This window comes from Tamandua tetradactyla, chromosome 3, assembly GCF_023851605.1.
Source record: "Tamandua tetradactyla isolate mTamTet1 chromosome 3, mTamTet1.pri, whole genome shotgun sequence".
NCBI classification, from domain to species: Eukaryota; Metazoa; Chordata; class Mammalia; order Pilosa; family Myrmecophagidae; genus Tamandua; species Tamandua tetradactyla.
This window is the reverse complement of record NC_135329.1, coordinates 212,763,007-212,785,885: the sequence shown is the minus strand read 5'-3', so window position 1 is coordinate 212,785,885 and position 22,879 is coordinate 212,763,007. Positions and strand designations below refer to the sequence as shown.

The window sequence follows — 22,879 nt, the reverse complement described above, 5'->3', positions numbered from 1 at the left end:
AGGCACATGAGAAGATGCTCAGCTTCACTAGCCATTAGAAAAACGCAAATCAAAACCACCATGAGACAGCATCCCACGCCTACGAGAACGGCCGCTATTCAACAGGCCACTACTAGCGTGGAAGAGCTTGTGGAGAAACTGGAACACTAGCTCACTGCTGGTGAAAATGTAAAATGGTGCAACTGTCGTGGAAGACAGCCCCTCAGAAAGCTGAGTACAGAGCTGCCTCACGACCTGGCGTTCCCGCTAGCAGGTGGACATCCAAGATCTGAGAGCAGGGGCTCTAACAGATATGTGCACACCGAGGCTCGCAGCTGCCTAAAGATGGAAACCACCCAAGCGCCCATCACAGATGAACAGACAAACAAAATGTGGTCTATACAATATTACTCAGCAGGAAGAAGGCATGAAGTCCTGAAACATGCGACAATACAGACGAACCTGGAGGACACTGCGGGAAGTGAAATAAGCCAGACACAAAAGAACAAGTATTGTACGGTCCCACTAATATGAAACAATTATAATATGTAAACTCACAGACATAACTACAGGTTATTAGGATATAGATGAGACTAAAGAATGGGGAAAAGTTGCTTAGTATGTGCAGAACACCTAACCAGGTTGGACTTAAACATGCAGAAATGGACAGAGGGGACTATACATAAGCCCCAGGCTTCCCGCTGCTGCACGCAGGGACCTGTGGTCCCATCCACCCCCAGATACTAAAGCCCCCACGAGGCAGCAGGGAAAAGAGCGCAGGGCCCATACGCTACTGGGGTCCCCAGGGAGGCCTGTGTAGAGCTGACCACGAGGAAGGGGACAGTGAGGGCTGAGGACCCAAAGGAGGGCACCCAAGGACTCCGTGAACAATCCAGCAAGAGGCCCCTGCCTGGGTTCACACTTTTACCCCTGCACTGGCTGGGTGACCTCTACAAGTGACCGAATTGCTTTGTGTCTCAGTAAAAGGGGGACAGCAAATAGAGCTTTGCCGTAATGAGGGAATACAGGAAAGCACTCAGGACGCTGGACCAGGGCTCAGCACCCACCTGCCCTCACTGTCCCTGTCCCCCCACCCCAGCTCATTCCAATACCCGTGCCTGGGCCAGGCCTTCTGGCCACTTATCTCCCCTCCAGGACGTTTGTCCGTCTCCTCCATTCCCTCCGTCCCACTCCCTCATATTTACTGGAGGTGGCTGCCCGCAGCTTTCAGCTGGAGTTCCCCCCACAGCCCGGCTGCCCGTCCCTGCGCCTGTCCCCAGGCTCTGTCCTCCTGTGCGGGCCCCAGGCCACAACCAGAGGTACCTGGCCTGGTGACAACTCTTACCACATGGCTGACCTGTTGTCTTTGTCGCGGGGACCTTACCTGTGCCCTGTGTCCAGCCTTTGCTGGCACTGACTTCCTGGCTGTTCTCCAGGCACCTCATCTGAAAGGGGCTGGGGCATCAGAGGCTCGTGAGGCCCAGCCCTGCCTGACAGACCCTGTAGCTCCACCTCCCTGGCCAGGACGCACCAGCCGCAAGCACGTCCGCATGTCCCCTCCCTGGCTGGAGTCGCCGCCAAAGCAGGGTCCAGCCCTAGTTGCCTTACTGCCCCCAGGGGAGCCTGTCTCGGGGTGGGGAGAGCCTGAGCCTGAGAAGGGGGAGGAGCACGAGGGAGGGGTGAGCCCATGCCTGGCAGGTGGAGGGGCGGCACCCAACTCCCCAGGGTGAGGCGGCACAGGGACACGCGTCTGCCGCCTCTCGCAGCCAGGCTGGTGCTGCATGCCTGCACCGAGCACTTCCTCCGGGGCTGGCGAAGCTGCAGAGTGACTTTCCCATTTGTTCTCTCCTTTGCTTCCTGTAACCTGTCTTTGCAGAGCCACGCTCCCGAGCCCTCTCCCAGTGGCTGAATCACAACACTCAAGTCCTGAAATGCTTCCAAGGAAGGCACTGAAGACGCTTTCTTTCGCCTCTTGCGGAGTCTCCAGATTTATAACCTCAAGGGAAGGACTTGTGAGCTAATGACCATCATCTCCAGAAGGAGCATTACACTTTCTTCCATCAGCAATGCCTCTTCCAATTCTAAAATTAACTTACATTTCTCCCTTACATGTTTTAAGTTATATAGCTATATTACACAGTCTACAAGCTATGTAACATAATGATAAATATGCTTTTCAATAGTTTCGATCATTAGACAGTTGCAATTGTCTGGTAAGACTTTCATTGTATTTACTTAGATCAGGAAATGAAAATTAAATACTCATACACATTTTAACACAACTTAAAAGGTTTACTAATTAAACCTTTTATAAAATATATATTTAATATATTTTATATATTTATATAAATTTATATAATATATATTTAATATTTTATATTTAACATATTTTATAAAATATATATTTTATTATAAGATATATATTATGTACTTAATATTTATTATATTTTAATATATATAACATAAATATTAAAATATATAAAAATATAGATGTGTAAATGCCTGTTATATCTGATTTCCAATTACTTTTGTCTATTTTACCCAGCTTTGTATTCCCAGCACCTAAGACACAGCCTTGCTCAAAGCCCATACTATTAAGTGTGTTAAATGAACGATGCTCTCCCTTTTAAGACTGCCAAATATTACCACGTAACATTAAATTACATTAGGGATAATCCTATTCTCAGAAACTATGTTCAGTGTCCCCAAGCTTGGCCTCTGCTTTGGGAGCTGGTAGCACCTGTCTGGCTGGGCACACCTGCACACAGGTGTGTGGCCAGCAGAGCAGGTAGGGGCAGGCCAGCCCGGACAGGAGGGGTGAGCTCAGCTGGAGGACCAGGCTACTGAACCAGACCTGCCGTGGCACCCCGACTGTGGGCTGCACTAACACTGGCATTAAGAAGAGAAAATGAAGTTGCTGCCACGCTTAACCATCCCTTCCAAAGACGTGCGAGGTCAAGGCATGGCCAACAGCACCACATTAAGCACACCGCTTCTAAACAGAGATGTGTGTGGGAAAGAATCAGAGTCATTTCAGGGCTTCACTTTCTTAAAATGAACAACAGAACTGTATGTTTTCATTCAGTCTGAGCTACTTTAACCCAGAAAGGCACAACCTTTTGAGAATAATTTATTAGGTTTCAGTTTACTTCAAAGGCAAGTTTTCAAGGTCCCCAGGAAACCTGGGAACTGTCCTGGTTACCTGTGTATGCCCGCGAGCTTGACATCTACAGCCTTAATCTGTTCCTAAATTCAACCTGGCAGAAGGAAAAGTGGGCGAGAGGTGGAGCTGGACACACTGAGCGAGAACGGATGAGGACTTCCTTTAACTGTGAACAGCACATCATGAAGTTTTACTTCTAGTATCTTTTAAAAGGCTTAAAGTGTCCCTGAAATGGATATGGAACCTATCAGGGTCCTGAGTCTCATGCCGTGGGACCACCTTAAATTTGGGATCCTGGAGTTAATAGAACAAAGGGATTCTGTCTAATCCTTAAACTGAGGCTAGGCAGAAGCCTCAGCAAATCCAAGTGCTGTCTACAAGGGGTTCCGTGGAATAAAATGGTGGCCTGCACTGGGTATTGCCAGGAGACAAAAACAATGTTAACCCTCAAGGGGTTAACAAGCAACTGGAGCACACGTGAAAGAGGTGCCGATGAGCCAACCTGGTGACAAAAATAGTTTCCATCCAGTGGAGATGGTTTAACCCAACGGACAAGCGTACCACACTCATCGATGTGTACCTGCTCCCCACTCAGCAAGACGTTCGTATGCAGGATGGAAACTCAATGTCAGCCAATCAGAACATCCCCTGACTTGCTTCCAGGTACACCCTATGAGGGCTCCCGCCCCTCCCCCACGCCCTGGGTGGGCTTCCTCCTACTTTGGAGTGGGATGCTGCCAAATTAATGGATTGTTCATTAAAGCTGTGAGGGCCTGAAGTGCATGAATAGTGCTTCTTTCATCGATAGACAGAGAGACACAATAAATCTCTCATTATGTTGTTATTTCTGCTGTTATGGGAAAAAAAAGCAAATTTAATTTTCCTATTCCAAAAGAAGCCCCCTTGGGAATAAACACTGCAACAGATGTTTGACATTTTTTGTTTCTATCATCTTGGCTAATTGGACCGAATGCTATGAACACATCGTCCGTGTTCTCCAAGCACCAAAAAGGGGTGGCAACCACAGCCAGGCTTATGACACTTTATGGTTTACATGCGCTTTTCTTCCTACATGATCGCAGTTAATCCACATGACCTCCTTCCACGAAAACATCATTATCAGCATCGAAATCTACTCAGGAGGAAAAGCAGCTCCAAGAGGCGCCCGGCGCTGACGAAAAAGCACAGCCAGCTCCCAGGAGAGGGAGGCACAAATCCCATCGTCTGAGTGCCCCTGCCTACAAGGTCCACGAGAGAAGCCTCCTGGGGTAGGTTTCCATTGCCAACAGGAGAGACAAGGAGGCAGGGGGGCCTCTTAATCCACTCACACCTCCAGCTCCAAAGGCCACCACTGTGCCTGGGAAGTCAAAAAGAAAACACCTGCCCACGACTTTATTTCACTTTTCACTCCTGATTTTTATCTTGTTCTTTATTCGTTCATGCAGAAGGAAAGGATGGAAATTATTTTTGAGTTTAAAATTGCATTTGTAGGGCATACAGCTTCCTTTTCCATTAGAAAGGGGAAGGGGCTCTTTATTTTAGCATCTGGTCAAGACAGCGTTAAGCAGCCATGACCTCTCCACAGGTGCAAGCTGGCCCTGACCTGCCAGTGGTGAGTGGTGGAGCCTGGGTGCGGCTGGAAGCAGAATGCAGAGCAGATCTGGCATGCCAGGGTTAGAGCCTCTGCCTTGGAAACATTTTTAAAATTCACCTAAAGTTATCTTGTTATTTAGGACCACGATAAAATGAGTATGCCAACTTTATCATTTCCTATTTAGGGAAAATGGAATGACGGGGATAAACCAAAAAAGGACTATGAGCCTTCTTTTTCCCCTTAGGAAAATATTTTTTAAATAATAATAATCTTCAGTGTGCCAGAAACTTTTCAAAAACTAATTCTGCTCTTTTAACTTTGATAAATATACTGAAGTCAGTAACATACTAATGGAGCTTTGGAAAAGGTTTGTATTGTGACATTTAAAAGGAATTTTGGACCACACATTATTTTTACACTGGGAAGAAAGTTTTATTGGTAACATACTAGTTTACAAAAATTTAACCGAATCACATCTCATTTCCTCTGCCAATTTTTTTTTAACCTTACATCGTGGAAGAAAAAAAAAAAGGACTACAAAACGCACTAATTGAGAGTCAGGAGCCAATGCATAGCAACTGCTCAGTGTTTCTAAACACTGTGGAGCTCTGACGTGGACATTCACGTTTAATGTGCTGCTCCTACCAGGGCTCCGGTGTGGGTGGGTCTTCTCTCACATGACTTCCCTGAACCCAGATCTAAGGAAAACAAAAAAGGGAAATGTAGAAAGAAGTCCGGGCTCCAGGTGAATTAAGGTGGCAGATATAAACTTTCCGTTAATGAATTTCCTTCTCTCCATTCTAAATAAACTGGGGGGGGGGGGGGGGGGGGGGAGAGAAGGGAGTAAAACGAGAAGGAAGAAAATTCACCAAGCAAGAAGACGGACCTAGCTTCACATCGTAAATCTCAAAGAAACTGGCACTGGGATAAAAGGCAGACTCCAGAGCAGTGCGGGGATAGAGCTGGCTGACCCCACTCCCAGGCTGAGCCAGCAACGCCCCCACTCCTGTGACCCCAAAATGGGGAGAGAAGAAAGGGAAGAGGCGGTTCATCTCTTCCCTGTCCTGAGCGAGCCCTGGAGTGGGCAGGAGGGCTGTGTCCCCTGGGGAGATGCCCCACAGGAAGGACACACCCCACCCCCAGGTGAAAGGAACCTGTTCTAGGGCATTCCAGAAATTCTCAGAAGGCATCGGAGTCCCTAACTAAGAGCTTTCCACCTTTGTTTGGAGGCAATTCCCCTAGAGGAAAGAGGGACAGGGTACTGGGGTGGGGTGGGGGGCCCCTGGCCCCCCCGAATGCCCATGGGGTTGCCGGCCCTTCCTGCAGCTGAGCTGGGCACCTGACGGAGTCTGGTGAGCCCAAACGCCCGCTCACTCCTGCCATCGCAGACGAGGTGGGGGACAGGCGCCCACTGCCTAGACCCAACAGGGAAGGAGAAATTATAGGACTTCTCCGTTGCTCTGGGGTGCCAGTCAGCTGACAGGCAGAGACATCCCCAAAGACGTCGTGGGGAGGGTGGGGAGACAGCACCCCGCAGCAAAGAGCCCGAGGAGGAGAAGGCGGAGAATGAACGGCCAGGGCGTGGCACAGGGATGCTCCAGGGTCACAGTGGGGGAAGGGGGAGGCAGAAAGCAAAACCCAAAAAGCAGAAGGAAATGACTTACAATGCTTCCCACTGTAAAGTTCCCTAAGAATCTGAAATAGTGTGAAGTGAGATGGAAACTTCCAGAAGCGAGGACCAAATCAACATTTTGGAGCTAACGAATAAATGAGAAAAGTAAGGAACAGGAGCCAAGGGACTGAAAGCTGAATATCCAACCTAAAGGAAGGGCTATGAAATGAACACAGTCAATGAGGTTAAAAAGTTGAAAAGACAGAGATAAAGTATTTAGGGAGAAGTTAATGGAGGGAAAGACAGACAAATGGGCCTAACAAAAAGAGAAACGGCTATCTCTGACAAGTCCCCAGCAAAAGAACAGAAAGACTCTGCAAAAATAAAATGCAAAAGAATTCTCCTGAAATACAGAAAGATCTGGACTACAGATCGAAAGAAACATTCGTATTCCAGGAAACTGGACTTTAAGGGTGGGAAAACCGAGGCCCCCAGGTAAATAATTCAGGCCAGTGTTTGCGGGTTCTCATCCCGCTAAAAGGCAGCAAGGGGCCGATCTCCAGATGCTGCTGGGACAGGGGAAATGCCTGGTTTAGACAGTTCTTAGACGTACAAGTGCTTGTGAGGCTGTCATATAACAGCTACCTGTACTCCCTCTAATGAGAGTGGACAGTACGTGGACTTGACCCTCAGGTAAACCCGTTCTTGTGTAAACACGGGACCTGCACAGGCGGCATCTCTCTGGGATCAGACCTGAAGGTGGCAGACAAGCCCAGGTGCCACGTTCTCACTAGGCAGCAAGCCAGGAGCACCTGAGGTGACTTTTTTGGCGAAGAGTACCCTGAAATTGCAAGTGGATGGGCATATTTTTTTAAAAAAAGTATTATTTGAGTCGCCCAGGTTTTCTTGCATCAAGCAAATGAAACTAAAGCTAATCGGATGGAAAGAAAGTGAGAACTGGAAACCCTACAAGCCCATGTTTGGTTTTCATGACAACAGCTTCACTGAGGTCTGCAATAAGCAATGAGTCAGAAATTTATAAACGAGAACCTGTAAAAGTACTATATTATTTTATTTATTTATTTGTAAAAGTATTATTAACAAAATACCATTATGTACTGGAGATATTTGTAAAATATTTTTTTAAAAAAATAGGAAATTGCTGCTAAAAAGGAAATCGGAAAACTGATTTGGGGGTAAATTATTTGCTGTCAGATGGTTAAATTCCATCTCCTTCACTTTAATTTCCAAGATCTTGTAAGAAAATAAATTAGCAGCTTAACACATAAAACCTATTAATAGTTTTCTCCTGCAGATAACATCCTTCACACGCTAAAACGGGAATGGGCGCCGCAGTGGGTGGTGGAGGTCTGCGGATTGGGACAAATCCATCATCATCATCGGGTGGACCCAGGGCCAAAGCCACTCCACTCTTTCTAAGACGAGGTGTCTGAGTGTCCCCCACGGAGCACTATCAAGAATTCCTGTAAAAAAGCGTTGGCTCAACAAGACATTCTTTGTCATAACAATGGCGGGATTTCAAATTCTGCTACTAAAGACCCCTGCCTGCGTTTTCATCCTTACTCGTGAGGCCGGCTGGCCGTGGAGCAGGAGTGTCCACTCCTGGTGATGGGGAGGCCTCGGGACCTGCAGGGGCATGTCTCCTGGCTCAGCCCCTGCTCTGGGGCTCCAGGCCCCATCCAGGCCGCCCTGGCTCCACATCCCACCACACTCCTAAGTACAGCCCTCCATGGGGCCAGCTCGGGTCCCTCACTGACCGGAGGTCCCTGTGGATCCATGCATCTGCTTGCTCATCTGTAAAATGGGGACACAGCCTTTTGGGACAGCAGGGAGAATGGGCAGCCCCCTCCCAACACCCCATAACCCCACAGCTGGGTGTCCCCAGGCAGCTCCTGTGGCCTCTCTGTGCCTCATTCTCTATGTGAAAAACCAGGTAATGGAGCACCTGGGTGGAAGCACCCCAAGTATCCATCAGGTGATGAATGCAAAACAAAATGTGGTCTGTGCTTACCACGGAATACCACCAGCAGTGAACAGGAATACATTCCAGCACATGCCACAGTGGGCAGGACCCTGAAGACATCATGCTGAGTGAAATCAGACACAAAAGGACAAATCCTGTCCGAGTCCACTTACCTGAAATAACTAGAACATGCAAAAGCATAGCGACAGAGTAGGGGACAGGTTATCAGGGGTGGGGGAGGAGGGGGACATTATCAAATTAATGGGTAGAGTTCTGCTTCGGATGAGGGAAAGTTTCGATAGGCAGCACCATGGTGTGCATGGAATTAATAACCACTGAACTGTATGTTTGGAAGTAGTTAAAAAGGGAAATTTTATGTTGTGTTACCATAATAAAAATTTAAAACAAAACACAGAATCGTACAACACAAAGAGTGAATCCTAATGCAAACTGTGGAGTTTAGTTAATAACATACGTCTAACAGAACTGGTTCGATTGTAACAAAGGCACCACATGAATGCAAAGCGTTGGTAAAGAAAACCACGTGTATGTGTGGGGGTGTTGAATACAGAACTCCACTTTCTGTATAATTTTTCTATAAACCTACAACTGCTCTATAAAGTGAAGTCTACTAAAAATAAATAAATAGCAGTACCTGCCTGCTGGGCTGTGGCGAGAGTAGCCTGAGCTCAACCATGTCAGAAACGACAAATAACATCTGATAACTGCTATGTTACCATTATGACCTTACGATTTCCAAGTGGAAACTCAGACACTGAGGGAAAGTTTTAAAATGAAAAGGGAGAACTAAGATGGCAATAACGAGATAATGAAAGAGAGTTGTTTCATTAGCCAAATTCCCAGAGCAATACCAGGGTTTTCCCCAATAGATATAACCCATGCTTTCTGGAAGATCCAGGGTAATACTTCTTGTGTCCAAGGTGAAACAGCAGCAAAAACTGTGCGCAAGAGCCTCTCCCAGGCTCCAGGGGGAGATTCTGAAAGTTTCCAGCCACTGAGCCTCATATTCATCCAAGTACAAGGTATGTTCCAAGCCTTGGACCAGAGCTTCCACATAAGCCAAGTGATTAAAAAAGTAGAATATATCTGCTTTAAACTCCACCAATGACATCATTTGGTTCTTACTATTATTTGGCAAGAGTATTCCTATGAGGGCTTCTTTTCAACTAGACTCCACACTCCATTGCCAATTTCCCCACTGCCTCCACACACTGGGCCAGCAAGTCTTCGTCTTCTGAATCACCACTCAAGAAATATTTTGCAAATCCCACCATATGCCAGGCCTAGGGCTTGGTGTCAGGAATACAGTGAACAGGACAAACCCTAATGGAGTGCTGCCAGGGGCAGTGGCAGGTAAAGGAAATAGGTGAGTTCAACGCAGGGAGCCGGGCTTGGTGTGGGGGACTCTAGGCATAACTTAGGTGGGGTCCGACAATGCAGTCCTCTAAGTATTAAGCAAAAAAAAAAACCTCCTCCAGAAGTGTCCTCCTCTACTATTTATCCTGAATGATCACTGCGGGGCTTTTTTACTGAACTGGGTGAAAGGAGGAAAGAAATCAGTGTGTGTAAGAATGTTTTAGAGCTAATTCTCAAAATATTTTTCACCCCTCAAAAAACAAATACACAAAGATGGATCCTTCATAGAAATCAGGAATCGATTTGCACTAATTTCAAAAATAAAGAAGAATATGGTACAAAATATAAGCCACCACGTGGTGTTCTTTAATTATACCAAATCTTTTATCGCATATGCCAACATGAAGTTTGCTATTCTGACTTTACAGGCACCTTTCCTTAATTCAAATCAATCCTGATCCAAGCATATATCAGGAACCGATTTAAAAATAATAATAAAATCAGGCCTGTTTGGCACCATGGTAAGATCAGGGAAAATAAACCAGAGGAACTTCCACCAGTGCCCAACCTCAGAACAGTCCTCTGAAATATCTACTCCTTTTAAAGAAACCAGCACAGGATGAGGGCATTTCTACTCATCTACTAAAAAGAATACATCTTGAAGTGGCTGACACTCTTCTTGGCTTCAGTGATTCGCTTCTCCTCACCGCGCTCGTCCAGGACGCCCTTGCTGGAGAGCTCAGCACTGCAGCCCGTGGGCTCCGGCCCCTCTTCCTGTGGGTTCTCCCACACGTGGAAACGCACAGGCTGGCACACGGGTGGCAGCGGCGGGGGGTGGCTCCTTGGTTTTCCCCAGGTCGTCCTGGGCTTCTCTGGCCCTGTGCTGCCACTCTTCAACCTCATCCTCCTTGTGCCTCTTAGCCTCTTCCAAAAGGGCAGTCTTGGCAGCATACTCTGCACGTCCTGCAGCCAGCTGCTCCGGGCTCTTCATCTGACCTACAGCCTGTCTCTCTGGCTCCTCCCTGGCTCGCAGTGCAGCCACACAGTCAGCCTCCAAGCGCTCGGGCCCCTCTGGGCACGCCCACCTCCTCCTCCAGCTGCAGGGCTCTCCGAATCGGATCGGAGCGTTCTTTCTCTACTTTCCTAGTCTTCTGTTCATAGCCCTGAAGCCTGAGCATCAGCTCCTTCTCCTCTCGCATCCTCTGCTCCTTTTCCCTCTCAACAGTTTCCAGCTGTTGTTGCTCCAGCTGCTTCTGGTGCTTCTCCTCCCAGGCCTGTGCCTTCATCTGCTGCACCTCGACGGTGTCAGACTTCCGGCGGCGCACGTACAGCTCGTGATTCCCCGTGCACAACTGCAGGATCCGCCTGTTGGTTCTCAGGCGTGGAGCGCAGAACACAAAGCCAGGTGTCTTCTTGCCGACGGCTTGATGATAAACTTCTTGTCATTAAAGGAGATGTTTTTTATTTCACTCCAAGGAAGTCAATCTTTGGAGTCAACTTATCATCCTTCTCATAAATATCTAGCCCAAGAGCATCAACTCCAAGCCAAAGGTCTATTCCTTTCTTATTTTTTGTCTCAAAATAGTTGATCCCATACATTTCCAGGTCTTGTGCAATCTTCAGATACTCCAACATAGCATTATCTTTGAGCATCCCCGTGCTCGGCGTGCACACCTGGATCCGGTCTGCCCACTGGTCTCGGGTAAGCTGGTGCTGGTCCATCGCCCTCTGAGGAATCACGCGCTTAGAGCTGAGGTACCCAGACTTGTGCAGCTCTCTGTTATAGTCGCCACACTTGGCCTGCACAGCCGAGGACCCAAGGAGCACCGTGGTCTCGGGGGGGGGGGGCGGGGGGGGACGACAGTAAATCTCATCACTGAGAATTCCTTCGTTCACTTGGAAGAAGACAAGTTTCTGCATGATGTCTTGGATGAGCTCCTCAGACACATCTTCAGGGTAGAAGTTAGCCTGGAACTTAAACAAGAAAGGGTTCTCCTTTCTGACCTCCTGGGCATAGTTTTTATCAAGTTTCAACCAGGTAGGAAATCCATTATTATCCACATACTGGAGTCAGAAACACCACACTTCCCTAAGGCCAGTCGTCTTCACCACCTGATTAAAAAGCTACTTTCCGGTAGTATTTGGCTGGTGGCAAACTCCAGCTCTGCATCCATGGTGGTAATGCGTACACTGATTGGTTTCAGCATTTTCGGTTCCTGGCGTGTTTTCCTCGATTCTCTAGAAACTCAGCTTCATGGGAGAGGTCAAAGTGATTCTTCCCAACATTGGTTTCTTTGGTGGAAAATGTATTTCAGATTTTTTGTTTTGTTGTTTTTGATATTTTGCACATTTATTTTTAAGCATGTAAAAAAGGTGAAACCACCAAGTACTGCAGACTGCAAAAGCACTGCTCCTGATAGCATACGTAAGCAATGCCTCCATGCCACACAGGCTCACCCATGTGGGGTGGCAGCGAATCCAGGGAGGTCCACAGGACCCAGGGGGACAGGTGAGGGGCTGACCCAGCAAGGGCCAGATGAAGCTGGCGTCAGCTCTTTAGCAGAGGCTCCCGCAGGTTATGCTGCCTCATGTTCGCTGTGTGAAAACAACATTATTAAAATAGAATGTGTGTTAACTCAATTCTATTTCTGAATACATGATTCCAGAAATGGATGTACAGAAATGAATGTGCAGAAGTACTGCCCTACATGTTGACATCTGATGATAAATGAAGAAAGGGCTCATTTCAGGAAACTAGGAAAGGGCCATCAGCGTTAGATTTGACACCACGAAGAAAGCAAGAGGTCCTGGGCATTTTTAACGGCACTGATGTTTTTTATGTGCTCTAGAACAGGGACCAAAGGTATTTCAGAAAGGGCTGGACAGTGACCATCTTAGGCTTTGTAGGCCATATCTTCTTTGACTACTTATTTATAGTTTTATAGTCCTTGAAAAAAAGGTGAAATCCATTCTCAGTCTGTGGGCCATATAAAAACAGGCTGCGTGTTATTCCTGGAAGGGTCTCCCATGGATATCTCTTTCGGGGACGCATAGTAAGCACTGTCTTCACTGTCATATTTGATTCTCTCTCTGAGAGCTATGGGGAAACACATTTAACGGTCACATTTATGTGGGGGCACACAGGACTTCACGGTGCCTAGGGGGATGGTCACCCCCACTGCTGCATGGGGGGAAGGCTGCAGGCGGCTTGCCCCATCCAGGACAGTTTCCCATGTCCCCCTTACTGTTCAGGTCCCAAACCTCTCCTCTTCATACAAGCTGACCCCACTTCCCACTGTGGTGACAGAGACAGAGACCACTGCTAGATCTTGACACCACCAAGCCCCTGCCTGCCCCCACTCTTCCCACTTCAACATCTTCCACTCACACTCACTCGGCATGCAAAGAACAAGCAGTTTTTCATGCTCTTGTTTGGGTCATGTAATTTTTTAAAGTAAGCAAAACAGTAAGAGATGGGGCTCGGGAGGATAGTAAACACTGGTCACAGGTGCCACGGCTCCACGTACAACATGGCGGTGTGACCAGCCTTGTGCGCCACAAAGACAGAGCAGCCCCAGTCCCCGGACCCGGGGTGCGCTCCTGAGTCCCTCCCACCAGTGTTCCTCCTGGACCTGGAACCTGGCTCAGAATTCTCCCGAACACAGCAGGTGCAGGAAACACGACAACGGACAAAGGACTACACCACTGACTGAGTTCTAGTTTCCACTTCTGGTGTGGGTCCCTCATCAATAAATATGACATTAGGTTGAGTCACGAAATTGCCGTCTTTTGGGGATCTTCAGAGGCTGTGTGTGGCTCACTCTACACGGGTGTGAAGGGTGAACCACACACTCATGGACTGGCCCAGTCCTTCTCCTGCCATCAGACTGAACCGAGGTGAATGACTGCAGCAGGAGACCTGGAACAGAAGGGACTGCAGTGCACTTACACGGCACTGCTTCTCTTACGGAATTCCTTCCAGCACATGGTCTAACTGGCTCCCGATATTTCCTTTTGATTCTATCTTGCTGTCCCTCCACATCCTGGCCCCTAGATATTGTCATGAGCCCAAGTGGAAGAACACACTGTTTGTGCAAGGTGCAAGGAGATCACATAGAAAGTAACTTCTTCAGACAACCTTGGCAATTCTACCTCTGAACTGGAATGCCACTCACACATTTAATTCCATCCTCCTCTGAAAATCAAATCTTCACCTTGACCCCTGGCCCTGCAGCTTAGCACACTGCCTCCCTCTGCACCCCCTCCTCCCCCCTCCCACCTCTGGGGCTCCCACTCTTTCCACTAGACATGGTCATTCAAGAGGCTGGCTCCAGCCCAGGATTCCTTCCTTCCACAGAAAACCTCTCAATCCAATGGCCGGACTGACTCAAGGGATGGTCGTATAAGGATCATTCAAGTGACTTCTAAGCATCTCATCCCTCTCCTTTCCTGGGACCAATGAAACAGACTGGGGAGAATGGTAGTCAACAGGGAGAGTTCTGTGACTTGACACTTTAAGATGCAAACAGTGCATAAAATTCCAAAGTAAGGGGCATGGGTGGTTCAGTGGTAAAATGCTCACTTTCCATGCGGGAGACCCGGGTTCAATTCCCGGACCATGCACCCTGCCCTCCTCAAAACAAAATTTCGATGTCCAAGCTTTCTGCCCTTGAGAACCATGAAGGAAAAAAGGCCTGAAAACACCAAAGACGAATGGCCTAAGTGAAGCTGTAAAAGTCACAGAGATTCTCCAGAGGAAACATTCCAGTGAGTTCAAGCAATACTCCAGGCACTTCTCCTTCAGAGCCAAATTCTCCAAAAGCAAACTGAACAAAAAGTGACGTGAGGAGGGGAAAGGTTTGCATTTGCAAAGCCCCCTATGGTTAATCCTTAAGAGGAATGGACTGAACTTTGTGAACTCCACCCTGCTTCTCTTCCCACCTCTCCCCTCTCCTGCTCAGACCATGTGGTCCGGCCAGGTTAATTCATCATCAACCTGAGGGAAGAGCCACTGGAAATATCCCGGAGACCCTTGGCTGGTGCAGGAAAAGTCAGGTGGCTCAAAGCAATGCCATGGGGAGCCAGCCCTGAGCCTTTTGCTGGAGCTACTGAGAAAGATTCTCAACTCTTCCTCCAGGATCATGCATGAGCACATGAGACCACATGACCTGACCTCACTGAGCACAAAAGTCCAGCAGAGGCAACAAATTAGAGAGACAGATTGCCCAGGACCTCAAGGGGTCAGTGGATGAGGCGTCTAAAGCCACGTCCACCCCCTCAGACTCTTCAGATATGTGAGCAAATACCCCCCACCCCCACCCCTTTCTGTTGAAGCTCAACTGGCTGTCCTTTGCAACCAAGAGTCCAGATTCACTCATTGAAACTGACCCTGTGGTTTCAAAGCAAAAGCAGCCATGTGGGCAACTGGCTGGGTGCCCTGCTGCCATCCAATTCCCTGGGAATCTGAGAGTGCTGCCTGCAAGACAGTGCAGCCAGGGCCAAAAGACCTGGGGGATGGCAGCGCTAGACCAAGGCGGAAGCGCCAGGAGGGTTGTTCAATTTTGATCAGGCCAATTATTAGTTTTTAACTTGCAATAAAAAGATGGTACACATAAAGCTCTAAACATATCTTTGAAGTTAAAATTTCTCTAGGAAAAACAATTTGTAATTGCAGATCTGAAACTCTCTTGGTTCTATTTATTCTCCTTTTTCCTATTATAGGAAAGGTTTTGTAACAACTTCTCATGTCATGAGGTTTCTTAGGGAAGCAACGCTGTGTCAACAGCATGCACGCAATTATTTCTAGGACCCTCTGAGTTGAATGAGCACTAGTGTGCTGCCCTGGGAATCTAGCAAGTCTCCCTGGCAGATGGGGACATGCCCACTCTTGATTTGCCCAGGTGTAAATCATTCCCTTGAATTACAGCAATTTACACAGAGATCTATTCTCCTTTCTGGGACTCAGGAGTCCAAGTTTCCCACCTTGCCCCAATCTGCAGATCCTGTGCCCAGCTCCAGCAGGTCTTCCAATTCTAACTGAATTAATTATAACAACATAGGACAATGTGTTCTGATTACAAGAAACCAACTCAAAAACACATTCTGTCCTGCCAATTCTGTAAATGCCAAAAACATGACAACCTCTTTATTCTAATTTTATGGCTTTCTTTTTCTTACTCAAAATGTAACTGAATATGCTTCCATTTTATTAATTCTTTAATGTTTCAGTAAGAATTTTACCATTCGTCACCGCTTTCACGGAGCGGTGTCTGATCTAAAGATTGCCTACATGTCAAGAGGGTTGTTATTGGGCTGTTAGACTGAGACAGTGATAAATGTAAGTGGTATTTCCATGACTAGAAATTGAGTTAGTATCTAAGATAATTAGAGAAGATGGCTGAACTGACTTCTGTTTTATTGATTAAATTAACCTACCAGCAATTTCATGATCTTGTCAAGTTTACAGATAATCCTAATTTAAAAACCACCATGTACTTTTAATAACTTGCTCACAGATAGTGCGGAAAAATTTATATTAAAAAATTTAAATGGTTACGAATCACTGATTGCATATGTAGAATGGAATGATTTCTAAATGTTGTGTTAGTTAATTTTTTTTAATAAAAAAAATTTTAAATGGCTAGATATCAAAACCACTCAAAATTTACTAGCATTTTACATATTATTTCATTGGAATATTAAATAGTATGTTTTTAGAAATAAGCCCTAACATCTGTTAGGTAGGGGTAGCTGACAAAATTCCTTTCAAAAAAAAAAGTATTTGATTGGGAAAGAGCTTTTGGAGATGACAGCTTAAATGCATTTCATGGGTCTTAGAAAATAAAGCTGGGTGTTTCCCACGTGGTTTGTTTCTAAGGAACTAAGTAAACATTCATTCAAAAACATTTTAGGTCCATGCGCTTCTGAGAACATATTTACTATCCAGAGACAGAAACATCTGTTAGAAAACAATTCCTGGCAGAGTCCTGAAGGGAAATGAAAAGAGACAGGGACGAGACACTGAGGCTGCCCTGCAGACAACCTGACGGCCAAGAGCTCCTGGCGGCCAGACGCGACACCTGGACCTCGCCCCCTGGTGACACTCGCTGCTGGGACTGGGCAGGACCAACCAAAAGTATAGCAGAAACGCAAGGACCCTTCAATCTTGGTAGAACAGGATGTGACCTCGTGGACGCTGGACATGAGAAGGGAAAGACGCCCACTGACGCCATCCATGTAACAGTCCCCAGGCATTTAGAGCTTTCCCAGGAGTGAACTCCCTGAGGCCATCTCATCACAATGCGAACAGCGGCCCTCTGGCCATATGCCATCACACAGCTGCTAAGCAGCTGAGGAGGCTGATTACCTGGAGGAGAGAAGACTCGAAGGAATGGAGGGGCAGGGACTCACAGCAGGCAACCCGGCTGGATGGCCCCCATGTGACGGGTACCCGGTTGTCTTACAGGGGCCACAGGTCAAGAGAATGTTTTAAAACCTATTATTCACTCTTTGCTAAGACTATAGCCAAACCTTTCACATGTATTTCCTTGTGTAGTCCTTACAACTGTGAATTCCAGCAGAGTAAGCTGAAATTGAGAAAGCAGAGCTAACCTGCCCACGGACACAAGTGGTCGAGCCCAGCTGGGGACCTGGCCTTGGCAGCCCAAGGCAGGCGTCGCCTCCCAGGGAGGAACCGAGCTTCAGAAGGCCATGGAGCCACCGCCACGGGGGACCCTCAAGAGCCCTGTCTGGATGAAGTCTGGGTAGCGATGGGAGATGACCCCTCACACATCCCCACCTCCACACCCCGATCCCAGGACTTCACCTGAACCCTCTGGAAGATGTCCCCAGCTCACGGTAGGCCACTGTCTTCCCTCTCTTGTCACTGTGTTCCAGTCCCTTCCCTTCCTGGAATCAATTAATCTTTTCCAGAGTCTTTTAGTTCACAATAGTTAACAGGCACACCGGGCATTAAGATCTTTCCCCCAGAATGTCAGCTAGTTCATGCTTTCCTATTAACCCTCCAATATAAACCTTCCAAAGTCTTTATCAAACTCTGCATTCTGACGTAACCCAAATAAGCCAAAGACAAACTCTAAGTTTCTCTAGGAATATGTCTGGTATATGTTCCTGCTACCCAGGAACAAAATGAAACTTATGCTCTGTTGAGTTCTGTGAATTGCCCATCTTGTTGTCATCTCACTCCTTTCCTTTATTTGCTTTTACATACAAAGCTTTTCTGGGCCTAATAATTTAAATTCCATTTAGTACTAATTTTCTCAGCAGCACGTTTCAGACTCTTCTCTTTATGTTGGAAAGACCCCCATGTACCTTTTCCCCTTGGGCACAACAGCTGGCCTCCCCACCCTCACTTGAACAAGCACCCTCGTGGAAGAGCTTTCTTGAAGTCCTTGCCCAGTTTCTCAGACTATCTCAATCTATCATATTTGCAAAACAGATGCTACAGGGCCCAACTTTCAAGGCGCAGGTCCACGTTGTCAGTTTCTGGAGAGGACGGCGGGAACCTCAGGTAGGAAGTCCCAGGCTGCTGCAGCTTGTGTGCAGGCCCTGCTGGGAAGAGGGAGACACCCGAGTCACATGGGGACAAAGGTGTCCAACTGCCAGGGCCATGGGCCACAGGCCCCTCGCTAGGAACCTGCCAGCTGTCCGTCTAGACAGATGCACGGCTGCTGAAAAATGTGAGCTGGTTAAGAGCCCAGCGACAGGCTGACGACTCATTCACTGAAGGAACAGTTCCTGGTGGCTGGAGCTCTGAAGACTTAGGAACGCCAGGGTCACTGCTCCTATGCCACCCCTGGGAAGGCCTCTGCAAATCCCCTCTCACTGCTAGGGTGAGTGGTGACGGCACAGCTGAGCCTCCGCAGCAGGCGGTCCATGGCCTCCCTTCACTTCCTTTACCCTGGACACGGGCTGACATCAGATTCCAAGCTGAAAGAACCTTCTCAGCACAACTTCAATCTGGCGTTTTTAGCTGGACTCAGCAGCCTGTAATTCCTTCAAAAAATGGCTCAGGGAAGCTAAATCTTATAATCACAGGAAATGTCTCTGGATATCCTCAACTCGTCACCACTAAAATCTTCCACTCAGAATCCTTGAGATGGCTGAGCCTCACCTTAGAATGTGGGACCCCCCCCTTTCCTTGAGTTAAATACACCTGGAACATCTAGGTAGCAACCAGGTTTGGCTTCTCTGAGCCCCAGGAACTTCCTACAGGAGCTACCCAGGCTCAGCCCGGGCACCTCCACCAAGCCCTCAGGCTCCTCTGCCTTTTCAAATTGAAACAAGGTGTGTGGGCACCCCTTTACCCCCACATCCCACCTGCAGCTTTCATCAGAACCTCCCAGGCCACTCCCTTTCCCGCTCTGAAGCGCTATGGCCCACAGACAACCCGCTCCACTTTTCCCCTGGCCTGGGACCACGACCTCTAAAGAAGTAAATCAGGGAGAGCAAGGATGGGCACCCCGGACGCTGACACACGGAAGGGGCTGAGGAACCCCCCACTTGGCAGTTCAAAGCTGTGAAGCCCCCTAAGACCGAAGGGAGATCTTCTAGGGGAAAGTTAGACTCCAGTACTGTGAGGATTCCCTACCTAACAAGATTAAAACCATGCGTGTGGCTCCCACATGCATGTAATCTGACTCATTAATATTGCTAGATGGGTCATATTTATACGAATACACTGTGTTCATCTTTTCAAAATAAAATTTATTTGGATAAAAAAGAAAAACCAATGGGAATTTTGAAAAGCTGGCCAAAAATGAAAACATCCTCCCTAAAGCTACAGAGTCAAGCATCAGCCAGTAGGGGCTGGCTGGCAGGTGAGCGTGGGACTCCACCGCGAACCACAAGGCTTTGCAGGACCTGGGCGGGACCAAGTGGCCAAGGCCCCCTGTGCCCCACAGCTGTGCCTGGCCGCCTGGCGCCCCATCAGGAGGTGCGAGCTCCGGACACTCCTGCTCCAGCTACTCCTTGGGGCCAGGAGCAAGGACGCCGAGTGCCAGAGCCCTTCAGCCCCGAGCCAACCTGGGCCACTGCTCCAGCCACCAGGACCCACTTCAACAAGGGCCCTTCCTGTGGGCATTCACTGCGGCCAAGGACAACACTGCTTCCGAGATGGACATCAGGCGGTAAAAGAGCTTCGCGTGGGACAGAAGAGGCAATGGGCACGGGCACAGGCGTCCAACTGGGCCCGGAAGATGGCATCCTCCTCTGCAACTCATCACAAACTCCAGCCTGGTCCGTGAAGAAGGCCGTGACAGTGATTTTCAGGCAGATGACCAGCTGTGCCATGCGACCAGCACGGCCAGAGCTAAGACGACCGCCCCGAGATGATCAACGTGGGGGCCGCAGCACTGAGCTTAGATTCACAGGGGCTCGGCACTTAGCCCACAGTTTTACTCAGTGAGAACGAAGCTAGTCTTGAGTAATTTTTATAGTGTCTCCTAAAACACTTAAGGCTTATGGTACATAGCAGAAATACTGCCTTACATTCATTCCTTTTCCCTTTTCCTGCCTCTTCCTAAATACTTGCCATTTAGTGCTGCAACAGTTAAATCTTACAGCATAGCCAGTAACTTGCATATAAGTAAAAAGGAATACTGTGAAAGGGGAGCACACTTGTACAGCCAATTCCTTCATTAAAGAGTATGCATTAAAAAAAAACAAAACAAAACTGGGCAGGCACAGTGGGATTATATAATTATCATTGTAGAATAAGACCCTAAAATAATTTTTAGACAGTTTGTCTTCTGGAAAACTCCTTAGGGGGAAATAAAAACTGTTCACTAACTCTTGACAGTTGTTTTGTTCTTTATTGTAAATGAGAGACACCAATTCCTCTGAACTGACTGAAACGGACATCCCTAGAGTAATAAAATTGTCTAAACTCACTAAGAGGCCCAAACATGGTTTACAGGAGACACTCACACCATCGACTTTTTAAATCGTGTTGTCTGTGCCCAGTGTCTCCCTGTCCCTCAATTCCTATCTTTTATTCTTCAAGCCAACGAAACCTCATTTTCGTTTTAACTACTCCAGTGAACTGTTCTCACCAAGGCTGCCAGCTCTAATAACCTTTGAGCTGTCAAACTCAATAACCGCTTTTTGATTTTCGAACTCCCTTACAGTTCTCGGCTTGTCCTCCCTTGCTCCCTGGCTTCTTTGCTGGCATGTATTTCCTGCTCTCGCTCCTGGCACATAGCTCACCTGCAGCCCACCTTACCCCGACCAAGAGCTGCCCCCGAAAATACTAGACTGTGATACAAAGAAATCCACGGAAAAGGATGGCAATCAGATAGATATAAAGTCACCTGAAATTACGGTTGCCAGGTTAAATAAAGACACGCCATATTATTTGGGAATTGACTATCCTAAAACAGTATTGTCTATCTGAAATTCAAATTTGCCCAGACCTGCTGTATCTTAATTTGTTAAATCTGGCGACTGTACCCGTAATGTGCTTCCCTGCTCAGAACAAAACTTAAACATTCCAAAAGATGGCTAGTGTTTACAAAGCTGAAGGATGGGCTGTTCAACGTTGGTTAGGAAAACAGCCAACAGTTTGTGGAAAGGGAGAGAAATCGCAACGTGTGTGCGCACGTGTGTGCATGTGTGCGCGCACGTGTGCGTGCGTGTGTGTGCGTGCGTGTATGTGTGCGCGCGTGTGCGCGCGCACGCTGAGTGCATCCTGGAGGGCGAATCGGATCACTTGGGAATGACTCAGGCAAGAATGTCTCATCCGGCTGGCCCTGGCCAAAGGGAAGGCCTTCAGTTACTCAGCCCAGCCTCGCCATCGCCACAGAACTTCTCTATCGGGGATGCTATCGGGGATGGTTACAACGTAGCAATGAGAACTGAACAAAACAGGAAAGTGTCCGGTAAACACTGGGCATTGTCACCATCACTGCCGGCCTCATTTTTCAGAGGAAGAAACGGAGGCGCCAAGAGGTTAAGTAACACCCCAAGGCTACACAGCCCCCAGCCCCATGACATGAGGCAGCCCTGAACCCCGGGGAGCCTGCTTTCACTGTCATGCTCCCCAAGTATTCGGCTGAGATCTCTGTGTTCACAGCACTGAGCGTGCCTGGCTTAGGGCTCGGCGTTCCCACCCTGCTCACATGCCACAAGCTCACGCAGGCTGGGAATGACTCTCACCTGACTGTGGCCCCCTAACTCTTCAACAGTGTCGCACTGACAAAGAGCATGCATGTAAAAATTACTATCAAAGAATCTGGTCTGTCCGTTCCATGACCCAAACCAAAGGTAAGCACAGTGTCTGGGATTTAAGGGGGTTTTGGGTCCCCCATGAAAGAGGAACACTTGCAACGTCGGGATGGGAGCCGAGCACTGAGGACCACTTCCTGTGGCAGCAGACGCTTTCTCCGAACAAAGGTCCTCTGCTCCCCAGTCAGGGCAGCCGATGCGTAGGTGCAGAGGCAGGTAGCACAGCCCAGAGGCGCCCACGAGGCAAGGGGCCCAGGGTTACACAGCACGGGGGTGGGGCAGTGAGGCCTCGGAACTAGACTCACTTGTGAAACTCAAGAAATCTCCAAATGAGCACAGCCTCCTGACCTGCATGGAGTGGAGTGTCTCACCTCATACTGGACAACCTGGGTTTCTTACTCTTTTCTTTCTTTCTGCAGGGAAAGTTACCAACTAAAAAAAAATAATGAATGGTGAGCAGGAGGGGCCCATGGCAGGGGAGGTAGGGTGTACACTGAGTATTAAGCACATGAATACATGGAAGGGAACTCAGATTACATGCTCAAAACCTCATTCACAACTCTAATTAGCAGCCACTTATAGGGCATTCCCAGCAAAAGATTAATTTTCATCTGATTCTCTTTACTGAAAGCGAGTGACAGCTGTGAAATTACTGTCAGAGGTGTGAAAGGCATGTTTCAGTCACACTAATCTTTGAGAAGTTTCGAGTAGCAGCAGTGCTCCTACTGATGGGAACTCTTGGCAGGAAGTGACAGGGGCAACTGCTCCAGTTCAATCGAGAGCACACACACATGTAGAACACACCTACCCAGAGAAGATGTTCCTGTATGCACATACACACAATTATAAGGACAGCTACCTCAACAAAAATTTCACTTTTGATTACCTTCATGGGATGAGAAGCTCCCTGCTGAGTTACCTACTTCT

The 22,879-nt window shown here is 47.9% G+C and overlaps 1 protein-coding gene and 1 pseudogene across 7 annotated transcripts in view; both read right to left on the bottom strand.

Moving 5' to 3' along the window:
- Positions 1-22,879, bottom strand: part of AGAP1 (ArfGAP with GTPase domain, ankyrin repeat and PH domain 1) — a 636,823-nt gene that overhangs the window by 382,090 nt on the left and 231,854 nt on the right. The window lies entirely within an intron of this gene.
- LOC143678291 (ezrin pseudogene) lies at positions 9,772-14,229 on the bottom strand (annotated as a pseudogene).